Raw genomic sequence first — 25,799 nt, 5'->3', positions numbered from 1 at the left:
GCCGTGTGTCGTCGAACGTTAAAATATTGTACAGTTTCAAAGGAAATATTTCTTCCAAAGTGCCATCATTGTATGTTAGATGACGCGTCAGTCACTTTAAGAAAACTTGTAAAAAATATTAAACATTAAGTACAGGGGGCCGCGACCCAGATTTACTTATCTAAAGATCACAATATGCTCTATTGAAATATGCAGTATTTAGTTTCACAAATTTCTGCTGCGAAAGTGTCGAAGAGAGTTACACGATACATGATGCAATCGAGACATCATCCTGACATGTCAAGGCCGGTAGTGGCATTCACGTTGACATGTTTTTGGGCCGCAACATATAAATATCTATGCCACCGCATGAGGGGAGGGTGATGGGAGAAATAAACTAAACGCTTCACTTTCCCCCCTTTGCCTTTTCATGAGTTTTGTCTCATACGAGGTTTGGACGTTGGTTGTTGAGCGACAGGAGGTTTTAGTCGGTTCGATTCCGACATGCTCCGCCCGCCATCCCCAAAGGAAGGCGGAAGACCGGCGATTTTTTTTATTGCCCTTGTAGGTAGACGAGCATACGGCCCACCTGATGGTGAGTGGTTACCGTCGCCCATGGACTTCAGCAATGCCAGGGGCAGAGCCAAGCCACTGCCTACCGCAAAAAACAAATGACAAAAAAAAGCAACCGCACAACGTCAATCATGACGTACCAGTTTGATTATTAGCATAAATCTTATTACGTATCATATCAAAACACCGATCGAATTATATACATACTTCCTTCAAACTCATGGAATACAACCGAATTTGTAATTATGAACGATTTCAACAAAATTATTTTAGAAGCATGTATTAAAATCGCTCGAAAAATTAATTGATCTACTTCCACGAACATTTGTACTAATATGTATGCACAAAATGTGTATGTAATAATTTTAAACGTCACAATGACGTCACCAAACATAAATAAAATGTATTCGTGTTCTTTTATCGACGTCAATACGAAAAAAAAATAAAAGGATTTTAATGAAATAGTAATTTTCAAGTTATTAGTAGTAGTAGTTTCAAACAGCAATTTTCAAAGTTAATGTAGAACAACCACGAATACATCATGAACATGTTTATTGTACGTAATTTGTGTTTTATTTGGGGAATTTGTAGATTAGTTTTTCATTTTGGGGTATTAGATAATGTTTTTTTTTTTTTATTGCTTAGATGTATGGACGAGCTCATAGCCCACCTGGTGTTAAGTGGTTACTGGAGCCCATAGACATCTACAACGTAAATGCGCCACACACCTTGAGATATAGTTCTAAGGTCTCAGTATAGTCACAACGGCTGCCCCACCCTTCAAACCGAAACGCATTACTGCTTCACGGCAGAAATAGGCGGGGCGGTGGTACCTACCCGTGCGGACTCACAAGTGGTCCTACCACCAGTAATTACGCAAATTATAATTTTGCGGGTTTGATTTTTATTGCACGATGTTATTCCTTCACCGTGGAAGTCAATCGTGAACATTTGTTGAGTACGTATTTCATTAGAAAAATTGGTACCCGCCAGCGAGATTCGAACACCAGTGCATCGCTCGATACGAATGCACCGGACGTCTTATCCTTTAGGCCACGACGACTTCTCTATGTACAATACAATGTACAATACTACCGCTCATAAATTATCATGTCTGGCTTAGTCAAAATAACCTTCTTTTTTTACACACTAAAGCTAACTGCTAGCTAACTGCTAGCCCTAGGGGGCTATACCAGTTTCACCGGTTTGATAGGCGAACTCACGGACTTTTAACCTGAGATAGTTGCTTATATTTGCAAGAGCAGTATTTCACTGAACTCAGTGGGTTAGTGTCTATGTCGAATTCTAACTCGACGAGATAAAATCACTGAGCTTCGGTTATTTTTGAAGAAACTTTCTATATAGTAACACTCGCTTCAATAATTTGGGCGCCGGTGAGTCAGAATAAATAAATCAGATGTTTCGTCTTCAATATCTGGACGCAATGAGTATCTTAGTAGGGCTTTTTTTTTTTATATCCCTTGTAGGTAGATAAGCATATGGCCCACCTGATGGTAAGTGGTTACCTTCGCCCATGGACGTCAGCAATGGCAGGGGCAGAGCCAACCTGCTGCCTACCGTTAAGTACTCTCCACAGGCCTCGTTTGAAGAAGGACATGTTTCGTTAACGCCCCAAATACTCGTTTCATTTTTTTTCCTGCCTGTGCTGATAGCCTTGAGAGGCTATTTCAGCTTCACCCTAACGTGTAGCTGAGCTCACGGGGCTCAAACCATAGTGTTGCTAATACTGGCCCTAGCAAGAACAGTGCTTCTCAGAATCTACCACCGGATCGGAAGCCACTGAAAAGATCCGGCGAGAAACTCACTGGACTGTGTCTCTGGGTTAATTCGCTCGTCGAGCCCTTCGTCGCAAGCGACGGGTTCGACGAGGACGGTGACCGGTGCTTGTGGTACCTAAAAGCACCGTTAATGGATCGGGAGGATCCGTAATGACGTGTTTTGGGCGACGTCGAACGTTTCATTTCATATATATAAATACATAATAATAACGTAAAATGACTAATTTTCATGTGACTAGGACAGTGATTCTCAACTTTTTTTTTGTTGCGGCACATATTTAACGATTTCAAAATTTGGCGGCACACAAAAAAAAGATAAAAAACAAAATGTGTGCAATTCACACGTGGTAGAAGTGAAACCTTCCAAAATTAAAATACAATTATCCTAAACGTCTTAAGTATATGTAAAATTTTGTCATTAGTAAATAATTGTAAGGTAGCGCCCTCTGTGAATTGATATTTTAATTTCACGTATAATCCTAAATTAAAATTCACTACAAGAGCTTTCATACACACGTTAGTATTAAAAAATCTCACAGATGGCGCTGTATTAAATAGTATGTATATTTCTGTCTCATTCTTTGCTGGCTTCATCCTACACATTTTTGTATTTGTGTCTCTTACCTGTCGTTTTTTCCGTTGCATCCGGTTTGAAATCACAACGATTCTAAAGAAGTTTTCACTTCAAAAATTATTTACTTACTACAACACACTGCATAAATAGTTTATCAAAAAATTTTAATATACGCAATAAACTATTTATTTATATTTATATTCATGTTTAAAATATTTTTCTTTTAAAATGATATAATTCAATAATATTAACATTATTATATATTCGCAAATTTGGCGGCACACTTTTGAAATTTGGCGGCACACAAAAGTGCCGCGGAACAGTGGTTGAGAATCACTGGACTAGGAGATCGAATATTAAAATCGGACAGCAAATATTATGTCGAGTCGATGACTTTCGCCAATTAGAAGTTTGGTGGTCGACTGTCACTTTCATTGACGCGTTGTTGGCGTAACAAACAGTTTTTATGAGCCGTTATTCTTTGCGAATCTTGTGGTAATAATATTACGATCTATCTATTTATGTACACTGAGAGGTAAAATTTCAAGTTATTCATGTCACCGCACTAGTAAGTACATAACAATCATAACTATGTATGTATTGCCGTAGAAGCAATTGGGCGTGTTTTTCCGAAATTTAGGATAGCTGTTGCAATAATACAATTAAAAGGCAAGCAACGCAGGTTCAATATTTTAAAATGTCTCATCGTGGTGAATGTTCTTGTTGATATTTTGGTGCTCTGACAATTTAGGTTGTTAAAAAATACCGGAAATCGAAGTAATGTTATATTCGATTTATTTCAATTATTCCAATTACGGATCTACTGGTATACCTGTTGATAAATTGAAATATTTTAAACTTATTCATCAATAAAGAAACGGCACCATCTTATCTCGAACTATGACTATCTTAGTAACTTAGATCATAAGTTAAGAAACTAGAAATACTAGTCCTCCGAGTCCACTTCGCTCGAGACCCATAAAATTAGACCTAAGAAAGTGCTTATTCTATAAATAGACGAGAGACTGAGCATCCTACAGAGTAAATTTATAAAATAAGGGGATTTCTTTCTGAAAATCGAGCGCAATTGAGTCGAGACTTAGAAAACATTAGAATAAACAATAATAAAATACAACGAACTAATATTACGTAAACTTTAAAATTTTTAATAACAAAATATTTTGTTATTAAAAATTTTAAAGTTTATCGTATCACCATCGTATAACCATATGGTTGAAATTTTGACAGGATAATAATAAACGAAATTTTTTATTATTCAAAGCATTATAATGTGGAAAATACCGAATTTTAATTTGCAAAATATCTTGTTTAATGTCTTTCAAATAAAGTACCTATAAACCAGTTTAATTTTAAGTTTTTTAGCTTAACATTCAAAACAAGAAAATTAGGTAAAACAATTAATTCGGTATTTCCTTAAGACTTCATAATTTGCAGACAGGATACAAAACAGTTTTATTGCAAAATCATGTGTTTATATATTTTGTCTTACAAATTTATTTGGTTTTGAGAACAATGCTTGAATGTTTTTATACTGTCCTATACTGGTGGTAGTATTAGGCAGGTACTGCCTGCTTATTTCTACCGCAAAGCAATCATGCGTTCACACTAGAAGAGCCATGAGCTCATACACCTATGCAAGAAAAACAATAAAAAAAAAAGATAATATTACGTTCACATGACATCGCAGATATAACTCAATAAAAATTTTAAACATCTGTTATAAATCACAAAGTTTTCCCGTCCGCGCATTAGGCTACCGGCGAATAGATACGTAAAATAATAATAATGAAAATCTTTGTTACCACCCTTAACCCACTATGTAGGGTTGGCACAGCGAGTTTTTATTTTTCATTCGTCAGATCGTCATTCACACACTCCATCCATGTTTTCTTCAGACGATCACTTCCCCCTGTACTTAATAAATAAATTAATTAAAGAGTTTTCATAAATGTAATTATGAATGATGAATGAAATTTTACTATTTTACGTTGTCACGCCAACACATTATTATTATTACCACACAAACTCGAGAACGTTGTACTGACTTAACAGTCGTAATCATCCGATTAGGAGTCAAGCGTAAAGCTTTTCAGAAAACATTTTCATGGTTGCCGACACGGTAACGCTCAGTTGCCGAGGTCATCCGTGACGTGTGTGAAAATTATAATTTTTGTTTGGTATTTAAGCTTCTTTTACAATTATCACTAGCCTAACGAGTGATTTTCCGAATCATAGGCAACCAGACACTAACAATAAAACAATCTAAAGTGTAGCTATAAAATTAATAATTTCATTAAAATGATTATTATCTATCGATATATATAAATAATTAATTATAAAATATTAAAGATTACTAGTGTACGCTCAATGATCGAATTTCTATAGGTACCACTATAATGATTGACGCTTCAGGATGTAAATTTCTTCCGTTTCATTCTTTCCCTATGAATTGTTATATTGAAAAAGAAAAAAAAATGTTGACTAGTTTTACTGACTAATTTATTTCTCGACAATGACAACGAAAATTTATTTTATTGATATATATATATATCTAATTTTCATTCAATAAGTAGGATATGAAAATCTATATATTAATACGTGAAGCAAAAAGTTAATATCCCTTTTTTCGAAAATTTCGCGCGGATGGCGGAGTATGAAATTTCTCACACTTATAGAAAATATAGAGAAGAAGTGCACAATGCTAATTTTTTTTTTAAATAATGCATAAAATATACATTATATCAGTAAAGAAAACATTACACACACTACATACCATGTATTTGACGCACACACGTATGCATTCTATTTATTGTCAAACTTTTGTTCTTGACGTCTGTTGTCAAATTGAGAATAGATTAAATATTGTTTGTCGTTGTTAATATTTTTTATAGTGTAGTCTTGGCGAAATTTGTGATTATAGAAGTATAAATACAATCATAATAGTGTACAAACTTACAATTCTAATTAATTATAGTCGAATTTCAACTACTACGGGACCTCTAGTGTTTATAATTCTACTACATACAATACTAATTACAACGCATTATCTCATTCATGTGTAGCTTAAGTCACATGTAGCTTATCGTTTTGTTTTAGTGACACTAATTTAGTGAATAGTTAACTCGTTATATTAGCCCCAAATGACGTCACACGTTATAAAGTTTTACTCGGTCAAGTTTTATAGACTATACGCAGCACTCTAGAACAATAAAAGTTGCCTGGTTCTAAATTAAATAAGTACGCTGAAGGTTTGTTAACAGTATTAATAAACAAAATTGCAATTCCCAATTTAAGATCTTGTGAAAAGATAATTTGAAATATGTACATGGTTAAAATTGATCAATATATAATTAATATATATGTTCACAGCGTTTTAAATCAAAATCAGGTCTTGGTAATAAATTAAATCATAATAAAACGGATCATCATACTCACCATCAAATTAAATTAAAACTGTCACTTATATCTTTGTAACTAATTAATAAAAGTGTAGCAATTATGGTCAGCTTTTGATTGGGTTAAGTAAAAGTATGGTAAAATAACAGCTAATTGCTAATATACTGCTCGTGTAATAAAAACAAATTTTATTATTATAATATTTAGAGTAAATTTATTAATATCAGATTAAATTTACATTATTTAAAAAAATAACATACAAGAAATATATTGCCGCTGGTATCCATGTCTACAAGACAATCCACCGTTATTTAAGGCTCCAGAGTGAGAAACCTCCTCATTATTATTTTTATTTGCCTTCGTCAGTGGTTTTTATTATTTTTAAATGAGACAACAAGGTTTGCACTATTACTGCGTTGCTTTTTTCTGCCGGAAAGCATTGTGATTACAAAAGTTGACTACCGCTTGTCTCAAATCGGGTCATGAATTTGCCTACTTATATAAGCGATATAAAATAACACTCTGATCGTATAAAACGGTTAGACACTGATTCGAGTGTAGACAAAAACGTATGTACGTGCTTACTTGCATTGCAAAATGTCGTGCGGACATGTAGAAAAGCGCCAAGGTTACCCAAAACGCTGATCGTTTCTTATATTCGACGTGATTTCCACACGCAGCGACCAAGTCACGACTGCATTCAATAGAATACACATCTGATTAGTTTGTTCAATGTACATTTTATTGAAATCACTCGACACGAGTCTATGGTTCCGTTGCTTTCTGGACTTACGGCCGGTTCGGGTAAGTGCAGTCATAAAGTTATTAATAGCGTTAATGTTCATCTAAATCATATATTTTTTATTCATTTATTGCTTAGATTGGTGGACTAGCTCGCAGCCCACCTGGTGTTAAGTGGTTACTGGAGCTCGTAGGCATGTACATCGTAAATACGCCACCCACCTTGAGATATAATTTCTAAGGTCTCAGTATAGTTATAACGGCTATCCCACCCTTTCTACCCGAAACGCGTTACTGCTTCACGGCAGAAATAGACAGGGTGGTGGTACCTATCCGTGCAGACTCACAAGAGATCCTACCACCAGTAAATCGGGATGAATCCTGAAGATATGATATAGTATTAAAATTGGTAATCACTGGGGTTTGGCCATCGCTCGATGGGTAGGTAGAAATGCTTATTGTAATGTGAGGTTGTGGTTACCGGAGCCCGTAGACCTCAGAACAAGAATTCAGCCACCCAACTTGAGACACGAGGTCCAAGTCTCTCTTAGACTGATATAATCGCTGTCAAACCTGAACGCACAACTGCTTTGAGACAAAAATAGATTGCTTGTGGATGGATTCACAACACGCCCCACTACCGGTAATTACGCAAGATTTTTTTTTCTATCAGCCTGAGGGATTTCTGTCGCGTTGTTCGATACGAATACTCGAGACGCTTTTAGAACACAAACACTGCAATAAATATTGTTTTTTATTTTTATTAAATTGACTGTTTGGCTTTTGCAAGCTGTTAATTCGAGGCTTAGGATGATGCAAACGTAGATGCCAACACGTTTGAGGGTGTGGCAGTTTAAGACGCAATTGTTAAGCCTTTAAAATTTGACGGTTTTTATTAAGCTTTTTGCTGTGAAACAGCTTGGAATGCTCCTCTATGCCATGAGTGAGTGCGATATTTTAGTCGATCATTTGAATTGCAATAAGGAAGGTAACGCACAATTCAAGTTTTTTTTAAATTTTTTTTTTATTGCTTAGGTGAGTGGACGAGCTCACAGCCCACCTGATGTTAAGTGGTTACTGGAGCCCATAGACATCTACAACGTAAATGCGCCACCCACCTTCAGATATAAGTTCTAAGGTCTCAATTATAGTTACAACGGCTGCCCCACCCTTCAAACCGAAACGCATTACTGCTTCACGGCAGAAATAGGCAGGGTGGTGGTACCTACCCGTGCGGACTCACAAGAGGTCCTACCACCAGTAATTACGCAAATTATAATTTTGCGGATTTCATTTTTATTACACGATGTTATTCCTTCACCGTGGAAATCAATCGTGAACATTTGTTGAGTACGTATTTCATTAGAAAAATTGGTACCCGCCTGTGGGATTCGAACACCGATGCATCGCTCAACACGAATGCACCGGACGTCATATCCGTTAGGCCACGACGACTCAAAAAAAAAAAAAACATTTAAAAAAAAAAAAAAAAAAACATTTCTAAGGATTAATTTATTACCTACCTACTTACTCCGAATTGAGAAGAATTTGTTCTTTTTTATTATTATCATAATGAATTAATACGTTTTCACAAAGACAAAATCTCAGTCTAAAAAAAGATTCTGTTTGTATGTATAAATAATAATGAAATACTTATCAGGAGAAATTCCGCTTTATTACGTTCTGTGATTTGATTACATCAAAATACGTTTATCCAATTCAATCAGCATTTGAATAGATAAAGACTAGCGCCAGTTTCTAAGTTGTTCTCAATCTGATCACATTTGTGAAACTACAGTTTTACGCAACCAAATACATCCACTGTTTGCTTCCATATTTTTTAAGACTTGTTTTTGAGTTTTTTTATTTCCAATGTAAAAAAAACTTTAGTTTATTATTCGATAAATTAAGATACGCTATTTATAGCTCGCCAGTAATTCAACAATAATATTTATTAAAAGATCGTGAACTTCGATTGTCGAATGTTGGCTTCATTAAAATTTTCGATTTCTTGTACAAAATAAAAGTTACAATACATGTCGTTGGTTATTTATCGAAAAAAAAAACCAAATGTTTGTTGAACATATTGTTCAAATCTTGATTACGTTCATTTGAAAGTTATGATTCGATTAGCTAAGTGCGCTTTCATTACTGTGAATGAAAGAAAGGTATTTGACCTTAAGGTTAAGCTCGTGCTATTTACTAACAAATTGCGAAGACGGTTGTTTCCAAAGTTTCCGTGCTAGCTGATCGTTCACAATACGGTGCTGGCGCGAGACTGCACGACCTTGATATTTCGTATCTTGAATTCCCTACAACAAAAAGCTATTGTGTGTGGCTGTCAAAGTTTTCTTATTCCGTTTTATTGTGTAAAATCTACAAATCACGTTTTTTTTTTGTCGCAAACTCCAAAAAGGAATAACAAACTTCCTTTATACAAATTTGAAAATAGTATTGATTTCACAATGGAGACAACTACATATGTTTATTTGTTGTTTTAGCAAATTTATATTTCACCAATACGCAATGTATAATCATCGCTGCAGATGAACTCCGCCACCGTTTTACACGAGAAACCTGACAACGAAGTTCGTAAATTCAGCAACAGATCCATTGCTACCGATATTCATAAACGTTACTCAATAGTCGATATTCTATGACTGGAAGTCAACGTAAATGTAATCGTGTAGATATATTTTTTTTTTTCTGTTTCACCGACAACAGGAAGAGCCTTTAAGAATAACAAAAACAAAATGATCTCATATCGTTCAACATACGTTGTTTGATTTTACAGTTTTTATTTGATAAATTTTTGAGCACGCTCGGTTTTTATTCACTTTGACAACGCATCGTTGCAATACGAATGGCAGTTTAAAGATGTACTAGAATCTTCTTTTACGTGTTGGGCTAGCGAAATACACGACCTCTCCCAAGATACTTTGCGTTTGCAATTGCGACACATGTTGAGGGATCAACGCCTTCATTTAGGAACCGCTTAGAACAGGATGGTCCGGCTTGCGCCGGTATTAATCGCAAACAGCCGCCGCTCGCCGCCTTCTTTAATTGTCATCATGTATCAATGGTATTGCGATGTCGTGCGGGATAAGCTTATTTCAAATTCCGCACGATCCTCGCCAATTACTTATGTACACGCACCCGTCCGTTACATTCACTGAGCTTTGAATATTAAACGCTTAAACTAATCAAATAAAACATTGTAACATTGCGGGTGAGTTTATCCTTTGTTCATAGAACTTTGTTCTTGGAAATTTCCGCACTGAAGACAATTCTGTCAAAACGAATCTCGCGGAAAACATACAGAACGTTATCTATATATTAATACGTGAAGCTAAAACTTTGTATCCCTTTTTACGAAAATTGCGCGGACGGAGGAGTATGAAATTTTTCACACATATAGAGATTATAGAGAAGAAGTGCACAATGCTAATATTTTTTTTTAAATAATGCATAATAGATACATTAAATCAATAAATAAAACATTACACACACTACCATGTATTTGACACACACACGCATGCATACTATTTGTTTATTGTCAAACTTTTCTTTGTAGTCTGTCAGTTATAGTCTGTCAAATTGAGAATAGATTAAATATTGTTTTCTCTTTATTAATATTTATCTAAAGTGTAGTCTTGACGAAATCTGTAATTAAAGAAGTATAATAGTCCTTGACAATAGAATCATAATAGTGTACAAACTTTTAATTTCCATTAGTTATAGTCGAATTTCGACTACCAGGGGACCTCTAGTTGTTTTAATTTTATTCAGTGCCGTAAATTCTGCGCTCTAAATCAAACAACTACATAGTGATATCATCACACAATTGTAAGATGTCGTGTTTATGACGAAACAAAAAAAAAACAATTTTGTCATTTAAATTTATACAAGTAAATCCGAGTACGCAGGTAGTGTACCTTTACGCTAAAATTGGCTATAACGTATGCTGGCAACACTCGGGGTCAAGAATCTCGTTGGCAACACTGCAGTTACTCCGTAATTATTTACTTTCGGCCTGTTGGTTTTCAAAGAGCCCGTTGATTTTTTTTGGTACGTGCTTTCGTGCAAATTGATCGAGCGTGGATGAAATTCGATAATCCCAATACTGCGAAACTCGTTCCTGTCTTAAAATGCTCCTTTCCTGTTAGGTATGCTAAATACAGTTACAATTAATCTATATATATAAAAATGAATTGCTGTTCGTTAGTCTCGCTAAAACTCGAGAACGGCTGGACCGATTTGACTAATTTTGGTCTTGAATTATTTGTGGAAGTCCAGAGAAGGTTTAAAAGGTAAATAAATATGAAAATGATATATGAAAAACAATTTTGTTTTTCCTTTGATGTGTCCCGCGTCGGACGGATTCTTTTTGTTTGTTTTAAGTTTATTTTATACAAAATTTTACGTCTTTTATTTATCGATTGAGGCACTACGAAGTCTGCCGGGTCAGCTAGTTTTTAAATAAATCTATCGTGGATAAATTATATTTGACAATACGTTAAATAAAAGCTAAATAACTATCTATTTCTGAGTTAAGATTATCGTTCACTGTCAATATTAAGTATGTGAAGAACTTGTACTGAAGAATGCCGGTACAATTTATTTAACATTATTTATCATGATCGTATCGCGGAAATATATCTGTCAGTCTAGGAGACCGGTCCGACTGAATCCGCTAATACAAAGAATGCAAAAACTAGAACAAGCCATGACGTGTGTGGTTTTAATGAGAAAACTTGAATGATTTTAGAGTTCGCCAATATAAATAAATATAACTATAAAATAACTATTAATACATATTGTTTTTGGACACGAAATTATTGTGCTTAAGAAATGTGATAAGTATTATACGATTTCATTAATTAATTTAAAATAATTGAGACGTATATTTATTTACATCTTATACCTTTAAACGAGCAATTCTTGTATATTAATATATATATAATCTTATCTCGGAAACGGCTCCAACGATTTTCATACAATTTAGTATACAGGGGATTTCGGGGGCGATAAATCTATCTAGCTACGATTTGTGTTCAGAAAATTTTGTTTTATTCGTGTTTTCAATAATCAACTCTTCCCGACATCTATCGGCGAATAATAATACTATTTTTTTTTAATTGAGGGCAACTAACCGCTTTAAAGACACAACAAGATGGCGTTATCAAAAAAAAAAACAAGCAAAGCTCGGTCATCATATATTTCCTTTTTATGAGGCAATCGACGATATCCGTCGATTCTTCATAATAATTTAGGTTGTTTCAACAATATTCTGAATAAGAAAATCTCTCTCTGTTTGTTATATTTTTACGCCCAAGTCACTGATTCATTTTTAATGACATTCTCTAGTTTAAGCGCTAGAAAATAATATTGATGCTTTAGTTTTCTGTTGAGCAAAAGTCTTCGCCAACTTAATTTAAATCATAGTACACGGAACCTAAGCTTCGTATGGAAAAGTTTAAATTATGTATTGTAATATTTTTTTTCAAAGATTCACATATATTTTTTTTCTATTTCTTAAATGCTTTGTAAAGTAAAATTGGCGTATACATATATATTTTTTTAATTGCTTTATATTATTATTACATTTATGCACTTATGGAAGCTTATTATTCGATTTAATTCCGATTCGTTACAAACTAACGACTGAAACTTTTTATGAAACTTAATTGTGAAACGTAGTGAATCACTTTTTTCACGTGCTTTTTCACTTTCGTGCTTTTTATGTTTCATTAGGATAGGAGACAGGATAGATAAGTTTACAACCATTCTTGCTGCTGTCCAACAGCCATCTGGCTAATCTGACGGAAAAGGTCGAGTTTCAATTTCATTAGATATGTTTTTATTTATTTACTAGCGACCCGCCCTCGCTTCGCTTCGGAAACATTAAAACACACACGAAACAAAAAAAAAAAATAAAAAAAAAAATAAAAAAAGTAGCCTATGTTCATCAGGGACAATGTCGGCTTCTAATGGAAAAAGAATTTTTCAAATCGGTCCAGTAGTTTCGGAGCCTATTCGAAACAAACAAACAAACAAATCTTTCCTCTTTATAATATTAGTATAGACAAAAGGAATCCGTCCGACGGGGGACACGTCAAAGGGAAAACAAAATTGTTATTTTTATTTAATTCCGAGAATTTTCATATTTTTATACCTTTTAAACCTTCTCTGGACTTCCACAAATAATTCAAGACCAAAATTAGCCAAATCGGTCAAGCCGTTTTCATGTTATGTCGTGACAACGGAAAACGGGTTTCATTTTTATATATATAGATTACACTTCATGTAAAATTTACATTGGCGGATTTAATGGCTAAGGCACTACCAATCAACCAAAGATAGTGCAAAATAAATGGTAGGTGCATAGAAGTAGGTATATATTAAATTACAAATACATACACAAAAATATATACATACCATAAAAAAGTGTAAATATATATGTACATACATTTATAATAATAGTTTATACAGTATTCAAATAAAATCAAGTAATAAATAACTTAACTTCAACTTAATAAATACATGATTTTACTATCCTTTCAAACAAAACCAGAAAATACATTGCGGCAGAAATAATGCAAAGCTGCAGTATAATTTATAATATATATCGATTATATTATTATAATTTTCAGTACGCACATTATCACTTTTATATCTATGAATTCTAATAAAATAGTGGAACGCTTGGTATCTATCTCCGTTTTCATTTCAAGCCAATCAGATGATCTGCCGTTCCGTGCCTCGATAAAATTATGTTACAATGATAAGTCAGTCCGTGACCCAGATGTATAGTTGCGACGATTTATTACCACTGAAATCATAATAACAAAATTAATTAGTACCTCAGTGTTTTTATATAGAAGCTTCTCAAGATTGATTAATAAATTTTCAATTGTTAGAAGTTTGTTTGGGTTTTATTATTAGGTCATTAAGTTTCACAATGTAACCGCCAAATATGTAATTAGTTGGTAAACAGAGCAGCTACGTACACCTTTAGAGCCTATAAGGTCAAATTAAACATCCGTATTGAACATATTTTGATTTGCTTTCATTTACTTTAGTACAATAATACAGCCAGCAAGTTTTTACGTTAAGGATTTGTGAGTTACATGCGGAATTAGCGTTCATGCTTAACTGGGTAATTCTTTTTTTTTTTTGTTGTAAAACAGTATTAACGTTCGTAATAGAGGTAAAAAGATACCGTTACACGGGATGGCCCATGTGAGGATTGAACTCACGACCTTCGCGTTATTAGCACGACGCTCTAACCAACTGAGCTAATGGGCCGGTACTTTGAAGGACGAAGAACATGATGTAATGGGGAGAAAATTCTAGTGCGCATGCTCCAACCGCAACGCATTGTTGGATTTCATGACATCTAGCGAACGTTCCATCTATTTATTCCCTTTCAGATAACCTTAGCTCTGCATCCTTTTCTAGGAACATCTGAAAGCGCGACATCTATTTTGATTTCACAACAAATTACAGAAGGTCTAAGTGATTCGAGTTTTTTTATAGGTTTGAGGGTTTTCCTTTTGAGAAAAAAAATGTACCAGAACACGAAAACACATTTTTTTTTTTTGGTTTTTCTTTAAGCTGCTATAAAAATCCTAAGTTTAGTTCCAAAGTGACTTTGTATTGTAAATGCGATTTCACCCCAAATTGACTTTTGGTATCATGTAAAAAACTGACATTTTCATTGTTTTTATGCATCTTTATTAATACTAAAAAGTTTTATTTCCATTAAGGTTCCCAAAAATTAAATTACCTAATTCTGAATCAATGCTGCCATCTATACACATGCCATCCATACATATGGCACCATTGATTCCGCCATACGGGGGAAAACGAATCCCTTTTCTCATTTTGGTGAATACCAACATGACTGGATCCTGTAATTCCAACACTGGAATACAGATGGCGATAGAAATATTTTCAACTCTAAAATATACAAAAAAATTTAAATATTTATTTATCCTTAACTTATGCTTCCGCAAATAAACCGTGCGATTGACTTGAAGCTTGGCACAGTTCTTGTTTTAGAGATGGTTTTGATAAAGTATAGTTCAATGTACAATTGATGGTGTGTGAGTAGTTTAGTAGTAGATTGTATTTTAATTATTCAGCTAGCTACATATAGTATGATCTCAGCTCAGCAAGGCCGAGCTTAAAATTTTAAATTTAATTAACATACAAGTTGTACAACATCCAAAAACTAGACTAAAAAGATACCGTTACACGGGATGGCCCATGTGAGGATCGAACTCACGACCTTCGCGTTATTAGCACGACGCTCTAACCAACTGAGCTAATAGGCCGATGTTAAGGGAATTCAAAAACTTAACCTTAAACAAAAAAATGGTCATCTGAATTAAAGAAAATCTGATTCAAATTGCCCCTTTTAGTAGTATTATAGCAATAGAAATTGGTTACATACGCTATACAGGGTATTTTTTTTAATTATTATAAGATATAATTCGGTTTTTAAATTATGTATACTTATCTGTTTTAAACATACGTAAAGTTTCATGTACTTAGTAAACATATTAAGAACCACAGAAATGTCTTATTTTCAGGATGTAAAAATTAATGTGTAATATTTTGCAATTTACGTAGCTGTGGGTAGTTTTCTTAAAAATTAAATAAATGTATATAACACGAACCGCTAACCTACTGAAAATTAATTTATTTCATTTTAAAACCATACCTAGATTTTATTATTAAATGTAAATACTCAAAGAGTCAAGTATAAAATGGATGTGATAAAACTGCAGTAGAATTTTGTAATATTTGGAACAGCTCATATTTTTTTAATAACGAACTATTTGTTAGTGTATTTAGTAAGTAATATACATCAAAAGCTCAAAAACAAGATTTTGACTGTTTTTTTAACTATCAACTAAAAATCAAAAAAATATGATTGTAATCAATAGAATTATCTGAGAGAAACGGGTCAACAAGTAAATTTCGATTTCGGTCTCATTAAGATAAGCATTATTGACGTTTCTATTGTGTTTTCAAATTAATAAAATTTAACATAACTGTTTTTCTCTTAGTATTCGATTTTATTTTTCTAGAGTGTCATCTTGCTCTCAGCAAATAAACTTGAACACGAAAAATAGCTTAAGGGATGTTTTAGTAGAAAATAATAAGGAAAGAATTTCAATATGAAATGAAATGCGATACATTAATTATTATTTAGTGCGAGATTTTAAACGTTCTCGACAGCGTAAAAGTGAATCTAATTTTGTATGCAGTTGCAACAGCGCCCCTAACGGCAAATGTAGGCGATTTTTTTTTTTTTTTTTTTCCTACCTATGCTGATAGCCTTGAGAGGCTATTTCAGCTTCACCCTAACGTTAGTAGGTGAGCTCGCGGGGCTCAACCGGAGAGTTGCTAACACTGACCCTAGCAAGAGCAGTGCTTCGCAGAATCTACCACCGGATCGGAAACGCGACCCACTGAGAAGATCCGGCGAGAAACTCAGTGGGCTGTGTCTATGGGTTAGTTCGCTCGTCGAGCCCTTCGTCGCAAGCGACGGGTTCGACGAGGACGGTGACCGGTGCTTGTGGTGCCTAAAAGCACCGTTAATGGATCAGGAGGATCCGTAATGACGTGCTTTGGGCGACGTCGACGGTTTACCATTCGGTCTACTGGGTCGGGTATGTAATTTCCAGCGGCTACGATGAGAGGGTTCTCATGTCGTGCCGCCTTCTCAAAATGGCGCAGCGATGCCGACTGTAGATACTTACTAAAAGAGTCGAGCTCCAGGTCGTCGTGGAGATCCACATTCCTAAGGAACCAAGGCGCTCCGACGGCTATCCTGCAGAATCGTGATTGAATAACCTGAAGGGATTTCAAGTTGGTGCGGGCTGCGTGAGCGAACACTACGCTTGCATACGTCATGACGGGGCGTATACAAGTTTTGTAGAGAGTTACCTTATTGCGGAGGGACAGTTTGCTTCGACTACAAAGCATTGGATAGAGTCGTCCTAGAATAAACGCGGCGCGGTCGCGTACCGTTTTTATATGGGGACGGAATGTCATCCCTCTGTCGAGGGTGACGCCTAGATATTTGACCTTCGAGACCCACGGAATGGGCTGGCCAAAGAGAGTGATGGGACTAACGGCGGAGGTGTTTGCACGCCTACTACGGAGTGGGATGCTCGAAGTGATGTTCGGAGGGCGACCCCTTTTGAAGAGCACCGCTGCGCTTTTCGTGGGGTTGATGTCTATTCGCCACTTCCGGAACCACTGTCCCATGGTGGCTACTGCGATCTGGAGTCGCCGATGAAGCAGCGACATCTTCCTACACGAGTAGTAGATAGCCGTGTCATCGGCGAAGAGCGCTAGATGGGTCTCCGGAGACCGGGGTATATCATTGATATACAAACTAAATAATAACGGGGAGAGCGCGGAGCCTTGCGGGACTCCGGCGGTCAGTTGACGGGGACGAGAACGAGTTCCCTCTACTCGATATCGAAACGAACGGTTCGACAAGAAGTCTCGTATGATGAGCACGAGTCTGTCTGGCACTCCCATGTTGTACAGTTTATAAATTAAACCGTTGTGCCAGACTTTGTCGAACGCCTTCGCGATGTCGAAGAAGAGGGCGCCGGTCGGGATTTGTTTACGCCTATTTAGTCCTATCAGAATGTGCTCCGTGAGGCGGTGCACTTGTTGTACGCACGAGTGTTTAGAGCGGAATCCGAACTGTTCGTCAATGAGAATTTTGTTCGCGGTAACAAAATCCCAGAGGCGTTTCCTAAGGAGCCGTTCGTAAATTTTTCCTATCGTCGAGAGGAGACTAATCGGACGGTAACTAGAAGTTTCGTTTGTCGGTTTGCCCGGCTTATGTATACCGATAACATCCGCTTCTTTCCACACCGCGGGAAAGATGCAGTGCGTCATAGCGGCATTTAAAATTGTAGCCAACATTGCTATCAGTTGGACTGGCAAAAATTTTAGCGCGCGGTTGTGGATGCCGTCGGAGCCGGGTGCCTTCCTAGGTTGGAGGTTGTGGATCGCGTCTCTAACTTCGTTAGTGGTAATGGGGGGTAACGCGTCCGAGGGCGGCAGGGAAGCTCTGCGCTCGACCTCCCTGTCGACTAACTCGGTGTGTTCGGGGTCCGCGTGTTGAGTGCTGGTGGTGCACTGCTCTTGCAGTGCATCGGCCAGCAGCTCAGCCTTGTCATCGTCATCGAATGCCGGTGGTTGGCCTGAAGGGCGTATGAGGGGAGGCATAGTAGCGGTAGTTTCGGATTTGAGAGTCCTAGCTAGTCGCCAGTATGCTTGGTGGGAGGGCGCGAGTTGTTCTAGATAACTATGCCAATTATCGTTACGCGCTTTGCTTAAGCGGGAGTGGACTTCGCGTTGTAGACGACGCATCCGAATCCGGTTTGAATGCGTGGGAAGACGATCGTAGGCCCGGATTGCCGCGTTCCTAACTCTTAAGAGATTCCTAAGATCGGGGGACAGTCTGATGCGGTGGAAGCTGTCCTCCACATCGACTTCTTTTGAAGATCTAATGATCGCGGAAGAGATGTGATCGGTAATGATGTTTATGGATTCGACGGTGTCCTCGGGGGATGGATTCGAATCCGGGCCGCAAGGGAGGATTGGCGGAGCGGCGTCGGCTAGGCACGTGCCCAGCTTATTCCAATCCACCATGGTCCTCGTAACAGTGACTGGGTTGTGAGGGCGACCGAGCTGCATAACGACAGGTCGGTGGTCTGAGTCGAGCTCTGACATTGCTTCGATGGAACGCAAGCGCAGAGTTACGTTCCTAAGCAATGCCAGGTCTATAGTGCTCGGACGGAGCGCGATGTTATACGGATAACATGTTGGAGTTGGGGGACCGACTATTTCAAAGGTGAGGTCGTCTATAAACGCGTCGAGACGCCTACCGTTGACGTTTGTACGATGGCAGTTCCACCTAGTGTGGTGGCAATTTAGATCGCCTGCCAGGATGACAGAGTCTCCCATGCCGAACAGTGACTCGATGTCACTGCTCAGAAGGGGCTTGTCCGGGGGGAGATAAACGGATGCGATGACGATCGGCTGGTGTCCCGTCAGCGAGATACGGCACACTGACGCCTCGATATGTAAGAGCGAGGGAGTATCGAGAGGGACAACGTGCAGGGCCCGTCTATAGTAAATGGCAGTCCCGCCTTTGGAGGCGGTGAGTCTGTCATTCCTAACCATGACGTAGTTCGCGACTTTCGGGTCGCGACGCGAGGGCTTCAGACAGGTTTCCTGCACTAATAGAATATCTACAAGATTATCGCGGAGGAATTCAAAAATTTGATCGCGTTGCCGCGCGAGTCCGTTAGCATTATAGAATGCTAACGTAAGGGAATACGGTTTTTCTCTACCTTTTTGCGCCATTGATTATCGGTAAAGATTTTATAACGTACGCGACACGGACTCGTAGACGTCCATGTGATCGAAAGCGGCCGCGAGCCGCTGTTCGGGGGTTACCGACCTACGTATCGCGTCTGCGAACGATCGCAGACGGTCGAAGTTGACTGCGGTGACGAAGTCACGCACGAGCGCGAAGTCGTTGACGGCAGAGGGTTGCGGGGGACGGAACGCGGGCGCGGGGCGAGGTGCGAGCAGGGGCTGGGGCGCGGGGCGTGTCACGAGCGGGGGCGGGGGTGCGGTTTCCGTTCCCGCCTTCGTATACGGCAGCGGTTTTTTCCACGCCGACACCGTGGGAACTGCAGCCGGCACGAAGGCGGGTTTCGGCACTGAAGGCGCCGAAGTCTTTGGGCCGACGGTTCGGGGGGCTGGGTGGGTCGGACGTTTTCGCGGAGCCCTAGGACATCCACGGTAGTTCGCGGGGTGCCCTTGCTTAAGGCATAGGACACAGCTTGGAGGTTCGGTCGCGGTTTCCCTAACACGCGAGCAATCTAGTGTGGCGTGGTCGCCGAGGCACTTTACGCAGCGGGGGCGCGCGTGGCAATTACGAGCTGAGTGGCCGTAAAGCTGGCATCTGTAGCACTGCCCGGGAGTGCCACGTCTATGGGGGGCTTCAATTGAGATCCCGGATAGGCCGCAAATTGTCGTGAGACATGCGATCTTCTTTTTGGCCTCCGGGGTGGGTTCTAGCGCTACTAGAATCATGTTGTAGGGCTGTTTGCCCCGCCCACTGTGCATCCGGTGCACACTAACTAGCGGGAGGGACTGAGCGGTCAGATCCTCCTTAATGTACTCGATATCTAGCTCTTTTGGGACTCCGCGTATTACTACGCGGAGCTCGCGGTCCTCCTGAAGAGCATAGGTGTGAAAACCTATGTTCTCCTTTCGGAGGTATGAAGAGAGGGCCCTATGGTCGCCCGGCGTTGCGACCTTTATCTGAATCCCATGCGCGACGTTACGCGCATGGGTATAATTAATTTTATTTGCCTGAAGGGCCTGGGAAACGCGGTTCCACGCAGTTTTTTCCTGAAGAATCAGCGGGGGCGGGGTAGCTACTTTAGGAGCGGGCGCGGGTTTGGGACGCGGCGGTGGGGTTACACGGCGAGCGGAGTCCGACTCCGGTGTCACGACTACCTGCGGGCGGGAGGCGGTCGCGGATTTAGTCTGCTTCGTCGTGGAGCTCCGGGACTCCACGGCGCGAGTACGCTTTTTACCGCGCGTTACGGTTTGGAACCCATCCGAAGTTCCAGGCTGAGGGCTTGACGCGGATTCGAAATCCATCTCCGATTCGGTATCGGAGCCTGAACTCGAAACGATCGAGGTCGCGACGGACGAAACGCGCGATGACGTAGTCGACGCGGGCGCGGGGGTGGGGGTAGCGTTAGGCGCTTCGTGAGTCGCTACGTCGGAACGTGCGCTCGAACTTGACGCGGCGGCGGGGGGCGCGCGGCGTGCCTCCGAGGCACGTTTGAAGTACGCGGCGACGGACGCGGGGGGGGAGGGATTGCCACGGGCGGCCCTAAACTCTAGGTACTCGGCCCTAATTGACGGGTACCTATCCCGGAGGAACCCGACAATATCACTAGCACAATCTTCTTCCATTTTTCGGTCTTCTTGCCCGGGGGGGGCGGCCCCGGGACTTTTGTTGGACTCGCCGAAAGGCGAGGCCCCGGATAGGATTTGTAACCCCCCTGTGCTGCAGGACAGCAAGGAGCGGGGGGGGGGGAATGCCTATGCCGTGAAAACGGCAATCGGCGGGGAAAAGGAAAAGAACCCGCTCGGGCTGTATAGTGCTACAGCAGGCAGAATCGCGAGCGGGGGTCTAGTCTTGAAAAAGACTGTTGTTTTGGGAAGGGTTAGGAAATCGCTAGCCTGTGAGTGCCACAGGAAGCCTGAACGTAGCGATTGGTTTTGCCTTGAAAAAGGCAGTTGGTAAAGGGTGGGTTCGCGGTTACAAAACTTTAGCGCACAAAATGGACTCCGAGACGCAAATCGCAAGCGACCAACGGATCGGCACGTCCGCACTACCGAATTGTAAGCACGATGTATTCACGGTCACTACACTGTCGAGCACAGCTGTGAGTTCAGAGACGCAGCTCGCAAGCGGGCCACGGATCGGAAAGCACGTCCGCGCACGACTGAGTCGTGAGCGAGAATGATGTAGGCGATTTTTTTTTGTTTTTTTTCCTACCTATGCTGATAGCCTTGAGAGGCTATTTCAGCGTACCCTAGCTTGTGTAGGTGAGCTCGCGGGGCTCAAACCGGAGAATTGCTAACACCGCCCTAGCAAGAGCAGTGCTTCGCAGAATCTACCACCGGATCGGAAGCGCGACCCACTGAGAAGATCCGGCGAGAAACTCAGTGGGCTGTGTCTGTGGGTTAATTCGCTCGTCGAGCCCTTCGTCGCAAGCGACGGGTTCGGCGAGGACGGTGACCGGTGCTTGTATTGCCTAAAAGCACCGTTAATGGATCAGGAGGATCCGTGATGACGTGCTTTGGGCGACGTCGACGGTTTACCAAACGGTCTACAGGATCGGGTATGTAGTTTCCGGCGGCCACGACAAGAGGGTTCTCATGTCGTGCCGCCTTCTCAAAGTGGCGCAGCGATGCCGACTGTAGATACTTACTGACGGGGTCGAGCTCCAGGTCATCGTGGAGGTCCACGTTCCTCTGGAACCATGGTGCTCCGACGGCTATCCTGCAGAATCGGGATTGTATAACCTGAAGGGGTTTCAAGTTGGTGCGGGCCGCGTGAGCGAACACTACGCTTGCATACGTCATGACGGGGCGTATGCAAGTTTTGTAGAGGGTTACCTTGTTACGGAGGGACAGTTTGCTTCGTCTACAAAGCATTGGGTAGAGTCGTCCTAGTATAAACGCGGCGCGATCGCGTACCGTTTTTACGTGGGGACGGAATGTCATCCCTCTGTCGAGGGTGACGCCTAGGTATTTGACCTTCGGGGCCCACGGTATGGGCTGGTCAAAGAGAGTGATGGGGCTAACGGCGGAGGTGTTTACGCGCCTATTGGGGAGTGGGGTGCTCGAAGTGGTATTCGGAGGGCGACCCCTTTTGAATAGCACCGCTGTGCTTTTCGTGGGGTTAATGTCTATTCGCCACTTCCGGAACCACTGTCCCATGGTGGTTACTGCGGTCTGGAGTCGCCGATGAAGCAACGACATCTTCCTACACGAGTAGTAGATAGCCGTGTCATCGGCGAAGAGCGCTAGATGGGTCTCCGGAGACCGGGGTATATCGTTGATATACAAACTAAATAGTAACGGGGAGAGTGCGGAGCCTTGCGGGACTCCGGCAGTCAGATGACGGGGACGAGAACGAGTTCCCTCTACTCGATATCGAAACGAACGGTTCGACAAGAAGTCTCGTATGATGAGCACGAGTCTGTCTGGCACTCCCATGTTGTACAGTTTGTAGATCAAACCGTTGTGCCAGACTTTGTCGAACGCCTTCGCTACATCGAAGAAGAGGGCGCCGGTCGGGATTTGTTTTCGCCTATTTAGCCCTATTAAGATGGGCTCCGTGAGGCGGTGCACTTGTTGTACGCACGAGTGTTTGGCGCGGAATCCAAACTGCTCGTCTATTAGAATTTTATTCGCGGTAACGAAGTCCCAGAGGCGTTTCCGAAGGAGCCGTTCGTAAATTTTGCCTATCGCTGGGAGGAGACTAATCGGTCGGTAACTAGCGGTTTCATTATTCGGTTTGCCCGGCTTGTGTATACCGATAACGTCCGCTTCTTTCCATACCGCCGGAAAGATGCAGTGCGTCATAGCGGCATTTAAGATGGTAGCCAACATTGTTATCAGTTGGACTGGTAAGAGTTTTAACGCGCGGTTGCGGATGCCGTCGGAGCCGGGTGCCTTCTTAAGTTGAAGGTTGTCTATTACTTCTCTAACTTCGTCAGAGGTAATGGGGGGTAACGCGTCCGAGGGTGGCAGGGAAGCTCTGCGCTCGACCTCCCTGTCGACTGCCTCGGTGTGTTCGGGGTCCGCGTATTGAGTGCTGGTGGTGCACTGCTCTTGCAGTGCATCGGCCAGCAACTCTGCCTTGTCATCGTCATCGAAAGCCGGTGGTTGGCCTGAAGGGCGTACGAGAGGAGGCATAGTAGCGGTAGTTTCGGACTTGAGAGTCCTTGCTAGTCGCCAGTATGCTTGATGAGAGGGCGCGAGTCCTTCTAAGTAACTATCCCAATTCTCATTTCGGGCGTCGCTTAGGCGAGATTTTACATCCCGCTGTAGACGACGCATCCGAATCCGGTTTGAGTGCGTGGGAAGTTGATCGTAGGCCCGGATTGCCGCGTTTCTAACTCTTAGGAGGTTCCTAAGTTCGGGGGACAGTCTGATGCGGTGGAAGCTATCCTCCACATCGACTTCTTTTGAGGATCTTATGATCGCGGAAGAGATGTGATCCGTGATGATGTTTATGGATTCGACTGTGTCCTCGGGGGATGGAGTTGAATCCGGGCCGCAGGGGAGGATTGGTGGAGCGGCATCGGCTAAGCATTTGCCCAGCTTCTTCCAGTCCACCATGGTCCTCGTAGCTGTGACTGGGTTGTGGGGGCGACCGAGCTGCATAACGACAGGTCGGTGGTCTGAGTCGAGCTCTGACATTGCTTCGATGGAACGCAAGCGCAGAGTTACGTTCCTCAGCAGTGCCAGGTCTATAGTGCTCGGACGGAGCGCGATGTTATACGGATAACATGTTGGAGTTGGGGGACCGACTACTTCAAAGGTAAGGTCGTCTATAAACGCGTCGAGACGCCTACCGTTTATGTTTGAACTGTGGCAGTTCCACCTAGTGTGGTGGCAATTTAAATCGCCTGCCAGGATGACGGAGTCTCCCATGCCGAACAGTGACTCGATGTCACTGCTCAGAAGGGGCTTGTCCGGGGGGAGATAGACGGATGCGATGACGATCGGCTGGTGTCCCGTCAGCGAGATACGGCACACTGACGCCTCGATATGTGAGAGCGAGGGGGTATCGAGAGGGACAACGTGCAGGGCCCGCCTATAGTAAATGGCAGTCCCGCCTTTGGAGGCGGTGAGTCTGTCATTCCTAACCATGACGTAATTCGCGACTTTCGGGTCACGACGCGAGGGCTTCAGGCAGGTCTCCTGCACTAGCAGAATATCTACAAGATTGTCGCGGAGGAATTCGTAAATTTGATCGCGTTGTCGCGCGAGTCCGTTAGCATTGTAGAATGCTAACGTAAGGGAATATGGTTTCTCTCTAGCGTTTTGCGCCATTGATTACCGGTGATTTTAGAAAGTACGGGCCACGGACTCGTAAACGTCCATGTATTCGAACGCGGCCGCGAGCCGTTGTTCGGGGTTAACCGCCCTTCGCATCGCGTCTGCGAACGATCGCAGACGGTCGAAGTTGACCGCCGTGACGAAGTCGCGCACGAGCGTGAAGTCGTTGACGGCTGAGGGTTGCGGGGGACGGTACGCGGGCGCGGGAGGAGGTGCGAGCAGGGGCTGCGGCGCGGGACGTGTCGCGAGCGGGGGCTGGGGTGCGGTTTGTGTTCCCGACCTCGTATACGGCAGCGGTTTGTTCCACGCCGAGACGGTGGGAACCGCAGCCGATACGAAGGCGGGTTTCGGTGCTGAAGGCACCGAAGTCTTTGGGCCGACGGTACGGGGGGCTGGGTGGGTCGGACGTTTTCGCGGAGCCCTAGGACATCCACGGTAGTTCGCGGGGTGCCCTTGCTTAAGGCATAGGACACAGCTTGGAGGTTCGGTCGCGGTTTCCCTAACACGCGAGCAATCTAGTGTGGCGTGGTCGCCGAGGCACTTTACGCAGCGGGGGCGCGCGTGGCAATTACGAGCTGAGTGGCCGTAAAGCTGGCATCTGTAGCACTGCCCGGGAGTGCCACGTCTATGGGGGGCTTCAATTGAGATCCCGGATAGGCCGCAAATTGTCGTGAGACATGCGATCTTCTTTTTGGCCTCCGGGGTGGGTTCTAGCGCTACTAGAATCATGTTGTAGGGCTGTTTGCCCCGCCCACTGTGCATCCGGTGCACACTTACTATCGGGAGGGACTGAGCGGTCAGATCCTCCCTTACGTACTCTATGTCGAGTTCCTTCGGAACTCCGCGTATTACTACGCGGAGCTCGCGGTCCTCCTGAAGAGCATAGGTATGGAAACCTATGTTCTCCTTTCGGAGGTACGCGGATAGAGCCCTATGGTCGCCCGGCGTTGCGACCTTTATTTGAATCCCATGCGCGACGTTACGCGCATGGGTATAATTTATTTTGT

General features: G+C 41.8%; 1 protein-coding gene and 2 non-coding genes across 4 annotated transcripts in view; 1 reads left to right on the top strand and 2 right to left on the bottom strand.

Moving 5' to 3' along the window:
* The window catches only part of LOC114244563 (UNC93-like protein), a 103,323-nt gene that overhangs the window by 59,713 nt on the left and 17,811 nt on the right, over positions 1-25,799 (top strand). The window lies entirely within an intron of this gene.
* TRNAI-AAU (transfer RNA isoleucine (anticodon AAU)) lies at positions 14,318-14,391 on the bottom strand. The gene has a single exon. It is a non-coding gene; the product is annotated as a tRNA-Ile (tRNA).
* Positions 15,349-15,422, bottom strand: TRNAI-AAU (transfer RNA isoleucine (anticodon AAU)). The gene has a single exon. It is a non-coding gene; the product is annotated as a tRNA-Ile (tRNA).

This window comes from Bombyx mandarina, chromosome 01 (genome assembly GCF_030267445.1).
Source record: "Bombyx mandarina strain Sakado chromosome 01, ASM3026744v2".
Taxonomy (NCBI): domain Eukaryota; kingdom Metazoa; phylum Arthropoda; class Insecta; order Lepidoptera; family Bombycidae; genus Bombyx; species Bombyx mandarina.
This window is presented reverse-complemented; position numbering and strand designations above follow the sequence as displayed.